The following is an 18,255-nucleotide window of genomic DNA, read 5'->3' on the forward strand; positions in this document are numbered from 1 at the left end:
GCATAGTATTCCATGGTGTATATGTGCCACATTTTCTTAATCCAGTCTATCATTGTTGGACATTTCGGTTGGTTCCAGGTCTTTGCTATTGTGAATACTGCCGCAATAAACATACGTGTGCATGTGTCTTTATAGCAGCATGATTTATAGTCCTTTGGGTATATACCCAGCAATGGGATGGCTGGGTCAAATGGTATTTCTAGTTCTAGATCCCTGAGGAATTGCCACACTGACTTCCACAATGGTTGAACTAGTTTACAGTCCCACCAACAGTGTAAAAGTGTTCCTATTTCTCCACATCCTCTCCAGCACCTGTTGTTTCCTGACTTTTTAAAGATCGCCATTAGGCAGACTCTTTTCTTCCCTTACTTTCTCCCAAACAAATGGAGTCTCTCTCTCTCTCTCACTGTCACTCTCTGCGCTGAGCCACCTGAAGCTGGGGGTGGAGTGAGACCAGCACCTGTGGCCAGCAACACTAGAACTATGCTGGGTCACACTTGAAGCCAACACAGCACTGAGTCTTGTCCAGGGCCTGCTATAACCATTCCCAGGCTCAAGGCCCTGGGGCTCTACAATCAACAGGTGGTAAAGCCATCCAGGCTTGTGTCTTTCTCTTCAGGCTGGTGAGATCTCCTAGGCCCCAGGTGGGTCCAGAGGTGCCACTAGAGAGTCAGGGGCTAGAATCAAAACCTGTAGAAATCTATCTGGTGTTCTATTGTACTGCGGAGGAACTGGCACTCAAACCAGAAGATGCAGTCTTTCTCATTCTTCCTTCCTTCTTCTAAAAGCAAAGGAGTCTCACCCCATGGCCACTGTCACCACAGGCCCACAGGGATACTGCCAGACTGCCACAGATGTTCCCTTATAACCCAAAAGCCCTTCAGTCATCTTGTGGTGAATGCTGCCTGGCCTGGAACTCACCCTTCAGGGCAATGGGCTCCCCTCTGGTCCAGGGCAGGTCCAGAAATGCTGTCCAAGAGTCAAGACCTGGAATCAGAGAATACAAGAGCCTGCTTGATGCTCTACCCACCCTGTGACCCAGTTGGTACCTAAGGTGCAAGACAAGGTCCCCTTTACTTTTCCTTCCGCTGTTCTCAAGTGGAAGGAGTCTCACCCCATAGCCACCACAGCTGGGAATGTGCTGAGTCTCACCTGAAGACAGCAAGTCTCTGAGGCTCACCCAAGGCCCTTGACATAGTACCTGAGTGTCACTGCTGGTTATTCAGGGCCCAAGGGCTCTTCAGTTAACAGGTGGTGAATGCTGCTGAGACTGGGTCCTTCCCTTCAAGGCAGTTCTCTTCTGGCCTAGGATTTATCTATGTGTCTAGAAATGTCATCCAGGAGCTAGGGCCTGGAAGGGGGCCTCATGACTCTAACCAGTGCCCTATCCTGCTGCTGCTGAGCTGGTACCCAAGATGCAAGATGAAGTCCTCCTCAATCTTTCCTCTCCTCTCCTCAAGCAAACGGAAGTGGTATCTTTTGGAGCTATGAGCTGTGCAGCCTGGAGTTAGGGGAACGATGATGCCAGCATCCCTTAGCTGCCCCAGCTGGTGTCTCAGTAGGTCATGTGCCCCCTAGTCCACTGTCTCTGGACCCAGTTCAGCATGAGAACACTCCTAGATGTTGCAGTCCTTGTGGCCTAGACTGTCTTTCAAGTTTATTTACAGCCACAGAGCCCTTTAGCCCACAGTAGCAAGGCTTGTGGGAACTCAAGTTCAGACCACTGGAATTGGCGATTCCCCTCTGTGTAGGGCTGGTTTCAATGCTTCCTCCATGGGCAGGCATCAGCTGAGTTTGGCCGAGTTTTGTCTTCTATTATAATAAGGCAGCACTGAGTTTAATGCCTCACAATTGCTGTGCTCTTCCTCTTCCCAGCACACAGAAACACTCTGCACCAGGCTGCCACTGTCGAGGGATGGGGAAAGGGTACCACTGGTGATTCAAGACCCTTTTCTACCTCTTCAGTGCCTCTTTCAGTAATAGAAAGTTAAAACCAGATACTGTGAGTGTTCACCTGATTTTTAGTTCTTATAAAGGTGCTTTATTTTTGTAGATAGTTGCTAAGTTGGTGTAATTGCCAGGGAGATGATCAGTGGAGCCTTCTATTCTGCCATCTTGCTGCAACCATTAGCAACTTGGGCTTTTTAACAAAATAATATGATCACTGGAATACAGGAGGCATTCTTCCTCCCCATTGCCACCTTGTAGGATTGCCTGTTGTAGAGTTTTAACTGTAAGAAAGTGTTCTGAGGAGACCATAAAAGAGTAGTATTGGAAATGTTTGCTCCCCTCTGAACCAGACAAATGTATCACCATTCTTATTCCTTGATCAAAGGGCAGAACTGAGCTTCATGCATTTATTCTATACGTGTACGCCAGGAACCGTGCTGGGCAGAATCTACATGGGAAGGCAGATATGGGCACACATAAATAAGGTTCAAAATCACCAAGAAGGCAAGTGCAAAATGTTATCAACATAAGTGAGGGAGTGACTCACAATGCTAGTGACCCCTCTGGAAATGTTTCTTATGGGAAGTCTTTTGATGACAGTCTTCCAGTTGACAGAGAGGTACAAAGACCTGACACCAAGAAGAAATAGCATGTGAAAAGGCACAGAGGAATAAGTATCTTGGAGTATTCAGGAAAGATCAAGAAGCTTGATGTAGCTGGAAGTCTGTAAAGGTGGGAAAAAAGAAGTAAATTAGATGCTTTTGAAGAGATATCCAGGTGAAGACATTTATTTGTTCATGCAAATATGTATCGAGCACATACTAGACCCAGGCCCATAAGGGACACATGGCAGTGAAAGAGGTCACACCAGCCCAGAGAACTTGCAGCCCAGTGAAGAAGTAAGGCTTTAAAGAGACAATTAAGCATTGACCAGAATATGGAATTCTGAATAGTATTATGTTCTATTACTTTCAGGCTTCATAATGTAAGATAGATTACAACTAGGATTTTCTAAACCAAAAACAGAGACACCATATAATTTATCAAACTTAATCTTATACATCTTCCAAAGTATGGTGCTTTCTCTGCTATTTAGCACACAACAGCAATAACAAAATGCCAAGAAGTAAAGGTAATGAAGAATTGTTCATCACCTGAATGAATGAAGATACAACATTCTACTGTATGCCTTTGATATAGTTTGGCTCTGTGTCCCCACCCAAATCTCACCTTGAATTGTAATAATCCTTACCTATTATGGGAGGGACCTGGTGGGAGGTGATGGAATTATGGGAGCAGGTTTTTCTCATGCTGTTGTCATGATAGCAAATAAGTCTCATGAGTTCTGATGGTTTTATAAAGGGGAGTTCCCCTGCACATCCCTCTCTTGCCTGCCACCATGTAAGACATGACTTTGATTCTCATTTACCTCCAGCCATGATTGTGAGGACTCCCCAACCTTGTGGAACTGTGAGTTAATTAAGCCGCTTTCTTTTATAAATTATCCAGTCTCAGGTAATTTATTAGCAGTGTGAGAACAAACTAATACAGTAAATTGGTACCTGTAGAGTGGGGTGCTACTGTAAAGACACCCAAAAATGTGAAAGTGACTTTGGAACTGGGTAAAGGGCAGAGGACGGAACAGTTTGGAGGGATCAGAAGAAGGCAGGAAAATGTGGGAAAGTTTGGAACTTCCTAGAGACTTGTTGAATGGCTTTGACCAACATGCTGATAGTGATATGGACAATGAAGTCAAGGCTAAGGAGGTTTCAGATGGAGATGAGGGACTTTTTGGGAAGTGGAGTATGTCTTTATTAGCAGCATGAGAACAGACTAATACAGCCTTAAAAAGTAGTATCATTGTCCACCAAGAATGTTGGCAGGACATGCTGGTACTACATTTTCAGCCTAAACTTTGCTCCAGGTACTCTTCTGAGAGTTTTACAAGTGCCAGTTCATTAATCCTCACCACATCTTTTCAGTAGCTGCAATATTTCTTCCCATGTTACAGATGAAAAAGCTAACAATTAAAAAGATGCTGGAAACCATCATTCTCAGCAAACTATCGCAAGGACAGAAAACCAAACACCGCATGTTCTCACTCATAGGTGGGAATTGAACGATGAGAACACTTGGAAACAGGAAGAGGAACACCACACACCGGGGCCTGCCGTGAGGTGGGTGAGAGGAGAGGGATAGCATTAGGAGATATACCTAATGTAAATGACGAGTTGATGCGTGCAGCACACCAACATGGCATATGTATGCATATGTAACAAACCTGCACGTTGTGCACATGTACCCTAGAACTTAAAGTATAAAAAAAAAAAAATGCAGTACTTGCAGGAGACCTCACAGTATAAATCCTGGCAGAGCGGGGCCCCAAATTGATGAGTTTCTCATATAGCTTATACCCTTAATAATCAAGCATTAGCACCTCCCATATTCCTAGGAAAGCAGGCATCAAATATATATGGGTTGATCTACATTTTTTGTTAATTTCCAAATCAAAATACCTATGGAATTTTAAAATTCTTGACAAAAATTTCCTAAATTTTATTGACATGAGTTAATGTATTAGTATAACCACAACACATTTTAAAAATAAGAATGCTAAAGTGTGATACGGATCCAGAAACAGAAAGATCAATGGAAGAGAATAGGTGATTTAGACTCAGGTGCATATAGGAATTCAGTATATGATAAAGTAACACCTTCAGTCAGTGATAAGGAACAGATGATCCAAATAGTGTGAGGATGATTGGATTACTATCTGGAAAACACAAAGTTGGACTCTGAATCCATATTATATTCCAAAACACATTACAGATGGATTAATTACTTAATGTAAAAATAAAGCCAAAAACTGTACCCAAAAAATGGTTGAATATTTCCATAATCATAAAGTAGAAAAGAATCTTTAAAATTAAAGTCCAAAAGCAGTAGCCATGACAGAAAAAAAGGAAAATGTTTGAATATGTAAAAAAAGTTAAACTTTGCCACGACCATCTTTCAAAAAGATAAAATATATAAAAAGCTTTTATAAATCAATATAGTAGAAATAGATACACCTAGAGAAAATGAACAGAGATTTTTTTCAAAAGAAAAATAAGAAGAAACACCAGAATTGGATAAAGCATTCAATAGTAAAGTGCAAGTTAAAATAACAAGAAAATAGCTTCATTAACTAAACTGACCAAAATTAAAAGGATGCTAATATCTAATAAGGTGAAAGGTAATATCTAATAAGGTGAAAGTTTGAGGAAACCCTAACTTCCAAACCCATGGTAAGGACTGTTGTTTGTCTCATTCAGTATCCATGTCAACTCCCTCCTAGTGTTCCTTCCTCTACTGCAGAGGCTGCGAAGCTCAAAGTTGTGTCACCCATATTCCTCAGAGCTAAGATATGAATGTGATTTAGGATCCTCCAATCATATACACTCACCAGGTAAAGACATTAACTTGTGTGGCACCAAGACTTGGCTGTTGAAATAGACATTTCCTGCAGCGGCAAAAAAAATTACTTTCTCAATCACAATGGGAAAATGGTGATCCTAGACCTTACAAATTATTCCTGGGAGCTTAGCTAGAACATCATCCACCACCATTATAATGATTTTGAAAGACACTTAACACAGTGATAAATACAATATCCTTCTGATTAATCTACTGAGATGGCTTCTTTTGTCTGTAACTAAATGCTAATCTGTTGAGTAACTGGTCCCAACCAAGTACTGAGTAACACTCAGAAAGTGGGAATCTGGGATTAGATCCTGTTAATATAAAAGGACAAGACACTGTAGTTCACAGTATGCAATGATAAAACATTGACATAAATTGTCATCTGTGGTCACCTGGGAAGGCGAAGCCCTGGACAACTGAGTGTCTATCTACACAACCCAGTGCCATCAGAAATAGGAATGCAGGGGCTGTGGGGTGATGGACTAGAGCCTTCTAATCAGCTAGAGAGCTTAAAGAAAGACATGCCGCATTCAGGGCATGGTCAGAGGACCCTAAAATAATCTCTTTTCTTGTAGCAGGCCTAGAATAACCCAAAATTGGAGCAGAATCTGGGCCTGATGGTTGTTAAATTATAGTAATTGACAGCCTCACAATGTCTCTTATATAAATGTTAGAGAATTGACTGCAAATGGAGGAATCCCAAGAATCAGCATAGGGAATTTTGGGTGGACTTGAATGACTCCAAGTTACCTCAATCCCGAGAACCCTTGCCAAGAGATGTAGGTCCTCCTTCACTGTGGAGGGAAGCAGTTCCTGCCTTGATTGAGGGCCCTGTAATGACCTCTCCTGGGGTTGTTATTTTGTAAGAAGATGCCAATTCTCCTCATGTCCCTGCCTACTATCTGTATTCCTTCCAAAGCTGTACGTAGATAATGGAGAAGAGTGGAGATGAGACGGGGAGCATCATCCCACCAAGGAGATGGAGGCTTACGTGCCAAACGAATGGAAAAGAGTTAAAGGGTTGCAAGGTTTTTCTAACTGAGATGATCAGAAACTTGGGGAAATGTGTGGAAATGAACTGTGAGAGGGCCAGACCATAGAGGGAGAGATATCATTTGATATTGGGCCAGATTTACTAATATAAGGGCACTTGCCAAAGATCCATTGTGCTGTCTCAAGCAGCTGGGCTGGTTGGTTCAGTGGTATACTAGCCAAAACAAAAAAAAATTTTTGGTATACTGTGGAAAGAAATAGAAAGACATAAAAATATGGTAATCATGGAGTGGATTTATTGTGCGAGACTCACCCAGCTCCCCTTTCACTACATTTCCAGAGAAGCCCAGCAGAGTTCCCATTCACAAAGGCATTCAGACATGTATTGCCGAGGGACATTTCCAAAGCCTTAGAAAATGCTATATTGTAGTGACTCTATCTGCATGCAAGAAAGAAAAGTGAGGGATGCTACCAATGAAATGGGCTAGCTGATTTCACCAGTCATCTTGAGATCTCAGATTTATAGAGGCCAAGCAACAGCCCTTAACCAACTAAGTAAGGGGCATGGCCACCATGATAACCAAATACAGCCAAGATGGCGATCAAATTACTGTGACATGAAGGGTTCTTTGGCAGGAGCTCATAAAGAAGGTGACCCTCGGGCTGAAATGGATTGGGAGCCCATTATGATCTTACTTAAACTATATATCACTCACCCCAAGCTCCAATAAAACCCTCTACATTTGATTAACAGATGTCCGACTGCAGCAGCAAGATGTGGAGTCACATCAGCTTATTCCACTTCCAGACCTAAATTAGTTCACAAATCAAGAACCCTTGTAGGCAGGGAATCTGGATACTCTGCACGCAAGAACGCTTGTATGCAGGGAATCAGGATGAGGAAAGAGCCTAGCATTAATACACAAACATATGCTGTATACATTCTTCTTGCATCCTTTTGAAGAGCCTATAATTCCTGACTTAGTTGGCTGTGCAATGAGGAAAGAAATATACTCAGGCTGGGCATGGTGGCTCACACCTGTAATCCCAGCACTTTGGGAGGCTGAAGCAGGCAGATCACCTGAGGTCAGGAGTTTGAGACCAGCCTGGCTAACATGGTGAAACCCCGTCTCTAGTAAAAATACAAAACTTAGCCGGTTGTGGTGGTGCATGCCTGTAATCCCAGCTACTAGGAAGGCTGAGACAGAAGAATCGTTTGAACCTGGCATGCAGAGGTTGCAGTGAGCTGAGATTGCACCATTGCACTCTAGCCTGGGTGACAAGTGAGACTCTGTCTTTAAAAAAAAAAAGAAAAGAAAAATACATCTTTCAAGGATTATGAGATACTGGATCTGAGCTAAGATCAATTCCTGGAGATCCAGAATGCCATTGTGGTCCACCAACCAACTGAAGTGTAATGAAGATGAAGTGAAAGTAGATCTTTAAGCCCATCCTGTGGTTAGGATCTCCATTCCCAAGTGTATAGCTGGAATAGATATGCTGGGAAATTAAACCATGGCATAAAGAAGGGCCAGGTGGGAACCTTTGGAACTGTATTCTCAAGCCATGTCTTCATGCAAAATAGCAAACCAAAAGTAATGCTACCACCCATGACAGGTGGAATGATGGAGATAGGACCCACCATTACAAGCCCAAAAAGTTCAAGAGGGTTTATTCTTATCTCATCCTTATTGAATTCACTTATTTATTCTATGCAAAAGGAAGACAAGCCTTGAAAAATGATGTTGGATTATTGCAAACTAGATCAGATGGTAATGTCAAATGCTCTTTCTGTTCTTAAAGTAATCTTATTACTGAAGCAAAACAACAGATCCTGGTACCTAGTATACATCTCTCAATCTGACAAACTGTTTCTTTCTCAATAACCATAACTAACCAGAAGCAATTTGCTTTCACCTGGAAGAAGTACACCATCACCATCTGATCTCAGGGTTATGTCTGTTCTATGATTTTTCGTAATGTATCCCACAGAGACCTTTATCATTTCACCGTGGCATAAGACCAAATGTTGATAGTAGTTGATAGTAGTTACCCTAGATCCCTTGGTAAGACACAGGAGTACCAGAGAATAGGAGATAAAAATCCAAAGACTTGCCCCCCATATCCAAAGTTCATCAGCTCTAGTTTTCTGGGACATGTCAGGGAAACCTCTCCCAAGTGCAAGAAAATGTGCTGCATCATGAACCCACTGCCCCGAAGAATGTGGCTTCTTTGAACTTTAGAGGCAATAGATACCATATTCATTTGTGCTGCTTCGATCCATTCACCGTGTAACTCATAAGGGCACCACCTCTTAGGGAGGCCCAGGATGAGAGAAGGTTCTGGAGATGGCCCAGCAGCTGCAAACATTTGGACCTTCAGATACAGCAGATCCCATTGTGCTTGAAGTGTCTAGGGCAGAGTAGAATATTGGACAGAGCCCATGGCAAACCCTGGTAGGGAAATAAACAGTCAAGGCTCATAGGACTTTGAAGCCAAGTTACATTCCCAAGAACATAATTACTGTTCTTTTGAGAAACAGATCTTGGCTTCCTTCTGGATCGTGGTAGACAAAAACCTGATTACGGGGCAACAAGTAACCATGTGCCCTGAGTTGACCATCCAGAACCAAGTGTCTTCTGAGTCATCACGACATGAAGTTGCATATGCCCAGCCCTCAAGCATGTCATGCTCAAGCCTCATGGGGACTTCAGTATGGAAAGTTGGCTAAAAAGAAAATAACAAAAAAGTAACTTGGTTTACAGTCCATTCTACGTGATAATGTGAGTAACAATCCTGAGTCAGCTTTTCAGATCACAACAGCACCCCCCGAAAAATGATGGAAAAGGGAGCCCTCCATTAGGCAGAATGTCAAGTAGCATTTCTCATTTGGTTTGGTTGGATTTTGCTTTGTACCTTGTCTAGAAAGAGAAATAACCAAAGGTACAGATCTATACTGATTCATGGGAGATAGTTAATGGTTCGGCCATATGGTCAAAAGTTTGGAAAAATCAAGAGTGATGAATTGGTGACAAGGGAGTTTGGAGAACAGGTATAGGAGTGCATACATTACAACAGACTCAGAGTGTGAGAAGTGAATCCTCTTCAAAATGTCTTCTTGAGAAGGAGGTTTTCAATAATCTGGAGAATAAGATGAGTATCCTGTGGGTGTCCATCATGCCTTTCCCCAGCTACCCTAATGCTTTGCCGTGGGTCCATAGTAGCATGAATGAAGATAACACATGGATTGCCTTTCCCAAGGCTGATCTAGCTGGCCTCATAGCTCAAAGGAGGGGTCCAACCAGCCACTGGGTAGCAGATCAGTTAGAATTGGATCCCTTCCAAAATGGCAGGGGCAGCAATGTCTTCCCTGGCATGGAGACATATGGATCTGAATGTTTACTTTGCTGCCCACTTTGCTTCTGCTAACAACTCTCCATGACTTAACGAATGCAATAGTCACAAACACAGTGTCCAACACGATGCTTCTGATTAAGGAACTGACTTTATAGTAAAGCAAGTGAGACAATGGGATGCCACTTAACGAATACCAGAATGTCTTATTGAAACCTCAATTGTGGCATTAACTGATAAACAACAACCTTGCATAGTTAAGGTGCTATCCTACCATTGCATTGTGTGCTCTGAACTACCAACCAATATAGGGCGTTCTTTCTTGTTGAAAACATTGCTCCAGAATCCAAGGGCAGGAAGTGGAGCTGACATTCCCACTTTTCCACTGAAAAATTCCCCCAACAAAATCTATCTGCTTCCTGTGCCTGCAGCTTTGCGCTTTACTTTTCCAAAGCCTCTCATATCCAGGAATGAATGCTGCGAGAGGGTAATTTAGCAATTGCATAATGCTGTGAAACTTGAAACTGCTACCTCATCACAACTCCAGGGGCCTCTCTGGACCATCCTCAGTGACCATGACAAGGTATCCGTTTGGTGGTGTCGATTCTAGTGGAAGAAGTTAGGGTTTACTACCAGCAGCCTCCTGATATGGCAGAACTGGCTGCTTGCTTAATCATGGCATAGGTAATGAAATTCCAGGGACTAGTTGTTTCCATAGAAGCTTAGCCTAAAGACAGGTCCTCCAGCCCTCCAACAATTATAAATGCCAAAGAATTAGTAATAAATTCCTTTCCGTTTAAACTGGCCATGTTGGTTTTGGTTATTTGCAACTGATCAATAACCAAATGGCGGGAGCACATGTTGGTAATATGTATCAAAAAACCCTTAAAATATGTATGCTCTTTATTGCAGAATTCTCTTCTAGAAATTTATCCAAAGAAAATAAATGGACAAGCACACAAAATTCATATGCACAAATGTATCTTTTTCTAATTCCAAAAAAAAGCTGAAGTCACTAACAAATGGTAATTGATAAATAAACAAGGGTAATCAATATGATCAAAATCATCCCAGAAATGTCAGAATATTTTACCTTTCAATAAAGAAGAAAGATCTCATGGAATGTAGAGTGAATATGTGTTTCTCAAAGAAGATGCAATCCATGAAGACATGTAGCTTAGCATTTAACTTTCCATAAATGGTTATTCTTTTGTCTTATATTTGGAGAACAGGAGAAGAAATAGTGAATAGCAGGCAAGACTCTAAAATGCTTTGAATACAGCTTGCCAGATTCCCAATTAGAAAGTGAAATATGCATTTTTTTGCCATTTAAATTAGGAACTAAAATTATAGCACACATTTTGGTCATTATCTATTTCAAAACCATTTATTGAGTGCTGGGAAGACCAAGATGGAAAAGACATGGGCCTGTTTTATGGAGAGTAGGAGGGACTGAACTTAATGGTTAAATTTCAAAAGTTGGTCCTAAATACACTGGTGCTCTCCTGCCTCTCACCCTCTCTGCCCAGTGGGCATGTTATAAGGAAGCTGCAGGTGATATCAGATATGGTCACGGTTCACCTGTAGCACATGACAAATGTCTTCAATTATTTTCCTCCTGCAGATGTTGCCACATAAGAACTTGAAATATTTTCCTGGTTTTTATTTATTCATTATTTTTATAGCTCAGGACTTTATTCACATGTTCATAGCCCCAGACCCCCATCTTGTCTCACTCTGGAAGCTGGTTGCCTTGGCCCAGAGTAAATGCTAGTGCAATTTGGGCCACATCCCCAGTTGTGAGCCCTTGGTCCAAGCAAGTTAGTTTCAGCTGCTTGAAGCCTCCAATGCTGTATTCCATGGCATACATCCTCAACTTCCAGGCATGCCTGAAGCTGAGCTGAGAGACATTGAAATCTACCTGTGCATTTGAAGGTGTAGAGGACCACTATAAACAAGGATTTCTTTAACCATTTTTAGGTATTAAAATCTTCCTGGGTCAGATTTCCTCAGTCACTGATTCACAACCAAAATTTCATGAGATGAAGAAAAGAACTATGTCATCACTCTGCATTTGAATTTTTTTAAATCAGCACTAAACAGTTGGAATGTGATATGGTTTGACTCTTTCATCACCCCAATCTCATCTTGAATGATAGCTCCTCTAATCCCCAGGTGTCATGGGAGGGACCTGGTGGGAGGTAATTGAATAATGGGGGTGGGTTTTTCCCACACTGTTCTCATGATAATGAATAAGTCTCCTGAGATCTGATGGTTTTATTAACAGGAGTTCCCCTGTGCACACTCTCTTGCCTGCTGCCATGTAAGACATGCCTTTGCTCCTCCTTCACTTTCCATCATGATTGTGAGGCCTCCACAGCCATGTGGAACTGTGAGTCTATTAAACCTCTTTTTCCTTTATAAATTATGCAGTCTCCAATATGTCTTTATTAGCAGCATGAGAACAGACTAATACAGGATGTATCAGGGAAGAGGCTGGTGCAACCATCCACATTCTCCTCATAAGAATTTGGGTGCTTCCAGAAATAAAAGTATTTCCTCTACATTCATAGCTCTACCTTTTTTTAAAGACAACCAATTAGTATTTATTTTTCACATGGCCTGAACCCTGTCCCATCCAAGACATTATTCCTATGCTTGAAGACATTCTAGCAGCAGGAAGAGGATTGAGACACAGATTCTAACATTGCATACAATTATTAAATTCCAGGCTAAGAAGGCTCAATCTAGATGAATCACAGAGATAGGGATGGAGAGATGGGGAGAGAGATCAAGAAATCAATAGGGAACAGAGATAAGTGGGCTTGAGGGATAGACAAGGTATAGATAGGCAAAGAGAGGAAAGATGTCCCAGGAAGAGGGAGGCAGCAACCTCAAAGACCCTGAACCGAATGTGATGCAGGGAGCAGGGAAACACATTGAAGAGAGTCTTCATGACTTCCCTCATCCAAGTCCATTATTCAGAAATAGCCAGTATGCTGTAATTATGCCAGTCCCTGTGTTCTGTGCTTTACCTTTGTCCTAATTAATCCTCATAATAACACTTGGAAGTTGGCATTGGTACAAAAGAAAGAAACTGAGGCTAGGAGATGTGAAACAGTTTAGCCAGAAGAACTGAAATCCAGACAGGTCCCATTTCAAATCCTGGGCTATTTTCCCCTCTCTTCACTGCCTCTCCAGTGGCACCCTAACTTTCCATGCCATAAAACCCAGGTGTGAGAGGAATCTTTCTTGGCTGTCATGGCTGAAATCAGAACCATCCTACTTTCACAGAAAAGTCCGGGTCTGCCCACATGATGAGAGTCTGCCCACTGCCCAGGTTGTCCAAGTGCAGACCTTGCAGGAAACACACATGCTGATAATGGTTTCTAGGGCTAAGCCTGTCTCTCAGAGCTCACTGTGGAAGTTGGAGATGCCTTCAGAGACACCTACTTCAGTCTCTAAGCTACAAGAGAAGAACCACTTTCACTGCATCTCCCTCAGCACTTCAGGGAGCAAAGGAACTCATTAATGTTCATGGCTATGGTTGATACAGTTGTGGCAGTGCTAGGCACCCAGCTACCACTCTGGGCTCTAATGCTGATGTTTGCTTAGGAACTCCATGGACCAAGGGAGCCTTGTCTCTCTCCACACAGACATCAGGAAGGAAAATATTACCACGTAGAGGAGATGTAAACAAGTTTAGTTATCTTATCACTCACTTTCAAAAATGGACTCTAGTCCCCACCCTAAAAATCTGCAAAATGAGACAACCTAGAATAAATTGATAGGATTTTTACTTTTAGCTAGGATGGCCATAAGACTTTTCCAAAGCTGGACACTTCTAAGAGTGAAAGAGGGTGGCACTAATAAAACAACAGGGTAAAATAGTCTTCCTTCTACTTCTCAGTTCTCTAGGAAAATTACCTGTAAAAAATGTACTCACACCTGTAATCCCAGCAATTTGGGAGGCCAAGGCAGGCGGGTCATGAGGTCAGGAGATCGAGACCATCCTGGCTAACACAGTGAAGCCCCATCTCTACTAAAAATACAAAAAATTAGTCAGGCATGGTGGTGGGCGCTTGTAGTCCAGCTACTCGGGAGGCTGAGGCAGGAGAATGGCATGAACCTGGGAGGTGGAACTTGCAGTGAGCTGAGATCGTGCCACTGCACTCCAACCTGAGTGACAGGGCAAGACTCCATCTCAAAAAAAAAAAAAGTATTAGTTGGATACCTGGTAACTGCTATTAAATGCATTATAATGTGACTTAAAAGAAGGAATAGGATTTGGATAAAGGAAATGGAGATAGGAGGATAGTTCAGCCAAGAGAGGCAGCCACACTGAAGTTATAGTTCATGCATAAGTGTGTGCTATGTCTAAACAGTAGTAACATTGACAAGTGCAAGGAACAGAACACACAGAATAATTGATAGCACAAACAAGTATAATTTTGCCCAGATTCCTTTGCCAAGAGTATTTATTTTCACATGGGATGGTGGTTGCTACACTTCTGGGTTTTTATTATTTGCAGGTAATACAGCAGTCAGTTTGACAACTCTATCAGCAATCTATTGCTGCATAACAAACTGCACGAAACCTTAGTGGCTTAAAACATAAACATCTATTATCGCACAGGTCAGGAATTCAGGAGTGGCCCAGCCAGATGGATCTGGCTCAGGGTGTCTCATAAAGTTGCAGCTGAGACGTTGGCTGAGGCTGTATCATCTGAAGGTTTGACTGGGGCTGGAGAGATTGTTTCCCATGCCCACTCACACAGCTGTTGACAATGGGCCTTGTTTCTTCCCTACCTGTTTTTCACTATGTGAACTTCATTATAGGACTGCACACAAAATGGCAGCTGATTTCTCCCAGACCCAGTAATCCAAGAGAGAGTGACCTCAATAGGAAATAATGCCTTTCAGAAACCAGTCTCAGAATTGAATACCATCACATCTGCTATATTCTGTTGTTCACACAGACCAGCCCTTGTACCAATCCTACCTCCTCATGCAAATACCACCATGTAGGGATCACTGCAGACAATCCTGGAGCCCAGCTACCACACCAACTTTTAATTGTGCTAAATTTTTAATCATCATCTGATATAACAATTATAAATAAATATAAATAAAATTTTGATTCTAAAATACTAAAAAAGATATAATGTTGGCATAATGGCAATTTTTTACATTGAAACTTCTACGACTATATAGAAAATATAATACATTTTCCTTATTTTAAAAATTTCACCAATAATAATTATGTATCTACTTGTTTTATTTACCATTGCTTATCTCCCCCAAGTAGAACTGACATTTTATCTGTCTCATTGATACCTCCAGTGACAATAACAGTAACTGACATAAAGTAGGAGACATGTAAATATTTGTAGAATAAATGAATGATGAACACTTCACTTTGGATTGGTAATTAGTAGCAGACTAAGGCTTGGACATAAAGATCTTGGGACCCAATCCTGAGGACACGCTTTTTGTTCAAAATGGCAGAACTGGTCCAATTGAATGTAAACACTAAGGGCAAAATCGTAGCACATAGCCTCTATTTAGAGCAACAAACTGCAGCAGAGGTGGAAAGAAAAGCCACGCATGAGGTAACAAGAAGCAGAAACTTTTCTATGACTTCAAAAGGTCAACCCTCTTAGGAATAACGTTCATGAGATTAGTCTTTAGAAGCAACCAGGGTCAATGACAGGTGGAGATATTGAGAATGACAGTTTCTTGTCATTGGCTGAATTTCCATGCCTGATGGTACAGTTAAGGCTAGAATGGGTTTCAATCCTTACCCACGGTCGCAGAGCTGGATTCCAATGAGGTCAATGATTTCTCCCCCTCAATGTTCTTTGATAGTCTTCCCCACTGGAATAATTTCCATCCCCATCCCACCCCACTCCCACCTTCATTACTCCCATTCCAAGACAGAAAGGCTCAGCCCAGGACAGCTGTGGGCTCCACAGTACATTCGACATCCCCTCGGCCCCACTCCCCAGTGGAAATCCAAGGAAACTCATACCACCAGGACTTCCCTGGCAGCCCTACCTCTTATTCCAGACAGGAAATGGAGCCAGTGCAAATATGAGCTCAGCATTTTTTGCTGACTAATTCTTCCTCCCATAAAAAGGCTTGGTAAATATGAGTGCCAATGTAAAATAAAGACTCGCTTAACCAAGGGGAAAACCCATCAGCATTTCTTAATTCTAACACACCTTGTGTTATGCAACAGGTATGTTTCTTTAAAAAAAAATGAACTGATTTTAAGACACACACACTAGTAATTTAAATTCACTAGAGAGTTAGCTATTTAGAGGAACCCTGTTGTAAATCCTTTCACAAACTGAAGAACATTTAAGTAATTACCCTCTAATTTATGTGCTCTGTAAGTTCAACTATTTAAATGTCTGGTTTTCTTAATTTGAGGCATACCCACGTTTAAAGAATGTCTTTAAAACTCATTATGGCTGACAAATATATTTCTTTGTTTTCTTTAACAGGCAAAACTGTATTTTGGTGAAATAGGCGGAAGATACCTGTTATTCTGGAAACTGTTTAAATACTCGCTTATTGCAAAGAGGACTTCTGTGGAGGTGATGAAGAACTGATATGATCAAGAATCAAACTGTCTTATATTTAAGAACATATTGTGAACACATACATGTGAAGTCTTTGTAATTTGTATGCAGTCTTTAAACCTCTGTGATTTATATTCAATCTAGTCATAATTTATTTGATGGTTAACCATGTGCTTTTATTTCTCAGTGAACTTAACAAAAAAGCTATCAACTAGTGTAGGTTAATAACAGGAATATTTTTAAATGTTTGAAATATTTTGATATTGGAAACTATTCTTAAAAATATTTAATGAATAAGTTGTCTTTCACATGTTGTTAAGCCAAGATAAAAAGACTCAATGAAAACTTTGCTCCTTATTGGTGACAACATGGATTTGCATGCTTGGTGTTTATTTGGTTGAAGCAAGTGTCCTGGGGAGGAGTATACCAGAATTCACACACTCAAAAGGAACACACCAGGGGGTCGGAGGAAGCTGCTCCTGAGAATATCTTGCTCTTCTGATTTTGTAATAGGACAGGCTATAAAGATTGACTATATTAAGGCCACGCACATGTCCCCAGACTTAATTCTTTCCCTAGGTCTGGTTTTATAAACTCTGGTAATAAACCAGGTCAAGAAGAAGGTGTTAGGCTATCAGTGTGAATAGCTTGGAAAGAATGTCAACAGACATTCTTTGTCTGTTCAACCAAATAAACACCAAGCATGCAAATTCATGTTGTCACCAATAAGGAGCAAAGTTTTCATTGAGTCTTTTTATCTTGGCTTAACAACATGTAAAAGACAACTTATTCATTAAATATTTTTAAGAATAGTTTCTAGTATCAAAATATTTCAAACATTTAAAAATATTCCTGTTATTAACCTATACTAGGTTAAGAGGCGGTGCTGCCAAGTTCTGAGAGCAAGGCTGCAAGTGCTGGGAGAGCTCAAATCTCCTCTGTGACCTGGCCAAGGGGCAGAGCCCCAGGCACCAGACCAGGGCCACCAGGCATGCCTACATGAACCCCATTCACCTGGAGTCCAGCATGAATGGCGCCCTCTAGAGCACAGTGCAGGGATGACCTCTCACATAGGTAACCGGTGTCCCTGGAGGCCCACCACAGCCCTGCTAGTCCTTCCTCACAGGTTCAGTTCCACAAAACTGTGGTCTAGATACAAGTTGAGGGAAGAGAATTTGCTTGACCCTTCCCAATTCAACCCGGCCATACTTGTTAACATAAAACGCTGGCTACCCTAGACAATGGAACTTTCTAACTCTTCTATGCCACCAGCAACTTCTCCACGCCAAATGTCAGGGCTGCCTAGTAGATGTCACCTTCCAGGGTGAACCCAAGAAGTAGCTGGCAAGGCTAGAGATCGTAGAAGGAGCAATAGCCAAAGGCACAGCGCTGTTCATCTGACTCAGGCAAAACCATGTATTTTAAAAGTCTGAACTGTGCAGGGACCAGATTCAAACTAGGGGCTGCCAAAAACCCACTGATATCAGGGGACATCAGGGGCCCATCTGTAATACATGACAGCTTCCTAAGAGAGAGGCAAGCATACTCAATCTTGTAGATGAGTATGTAGATGGTTGCTTGGTTCTTTTTGCTCCGTATAATAATAATAATAATAATAATAATAATAATATCATCATCATCATCACCATCACCATCACAGCTGACAGATCTTTAGCGGTCACATATATCAGCAGTGTTCTGAGCACTTTACACACATTCATTTTGTGTAAAGCGCAAAATGATTTGCACACCAACCTTGTGCAGGGTACAGCCCTTCATGACAGGCTCTGCTTCATGACTGCTCCTTGCACTTCTTACCTCCTGCCCTGGGGATACACTGGTGTCACAGGTAAACACACAGAATCCTGCTTAGCACTCCCACATGCATCTGGGAAGTACAAGGGTTTTG

At 41.7% G+C, this 18,255-nt stretch overlaps 1 non-coding gene across 1 annotated transcript; it reads left to right on the top strand.

The window, feature by feature from the left end:
- Positions 1-16,825: 16,825 nt before the first annotated feature.
- LOC129030963 (small nucleolar RNA SNORA72) lies at positions 16,826-16,954 on the top strand. The gene has a single exon (XR_008500854.1). It is a non-coding gene; the product is annotated as a small nucleolar RNA SNORA72 (small nucleolar RNA).
- The last annotated feature ends 1,301 nt before the right edge of the window (positions 16,955-18,255 follow it).

The sequence above is a fragment of the Pongo pygmaeus genome, chromosome 12 (assembly GCF_028885625.2).
Source record: "Pongo pygmaeus isolate AG05252 chromosome 12, NHGRI_mPonPyg2-v2.0_pri, whole genome shotgun sequence".
Classification (NCBI taxonomy): Eukaryota; Metazoa; Chordata; class Mammalia; order Primates; family Hominidae; genus Pongo; species Pongo pygmaeus.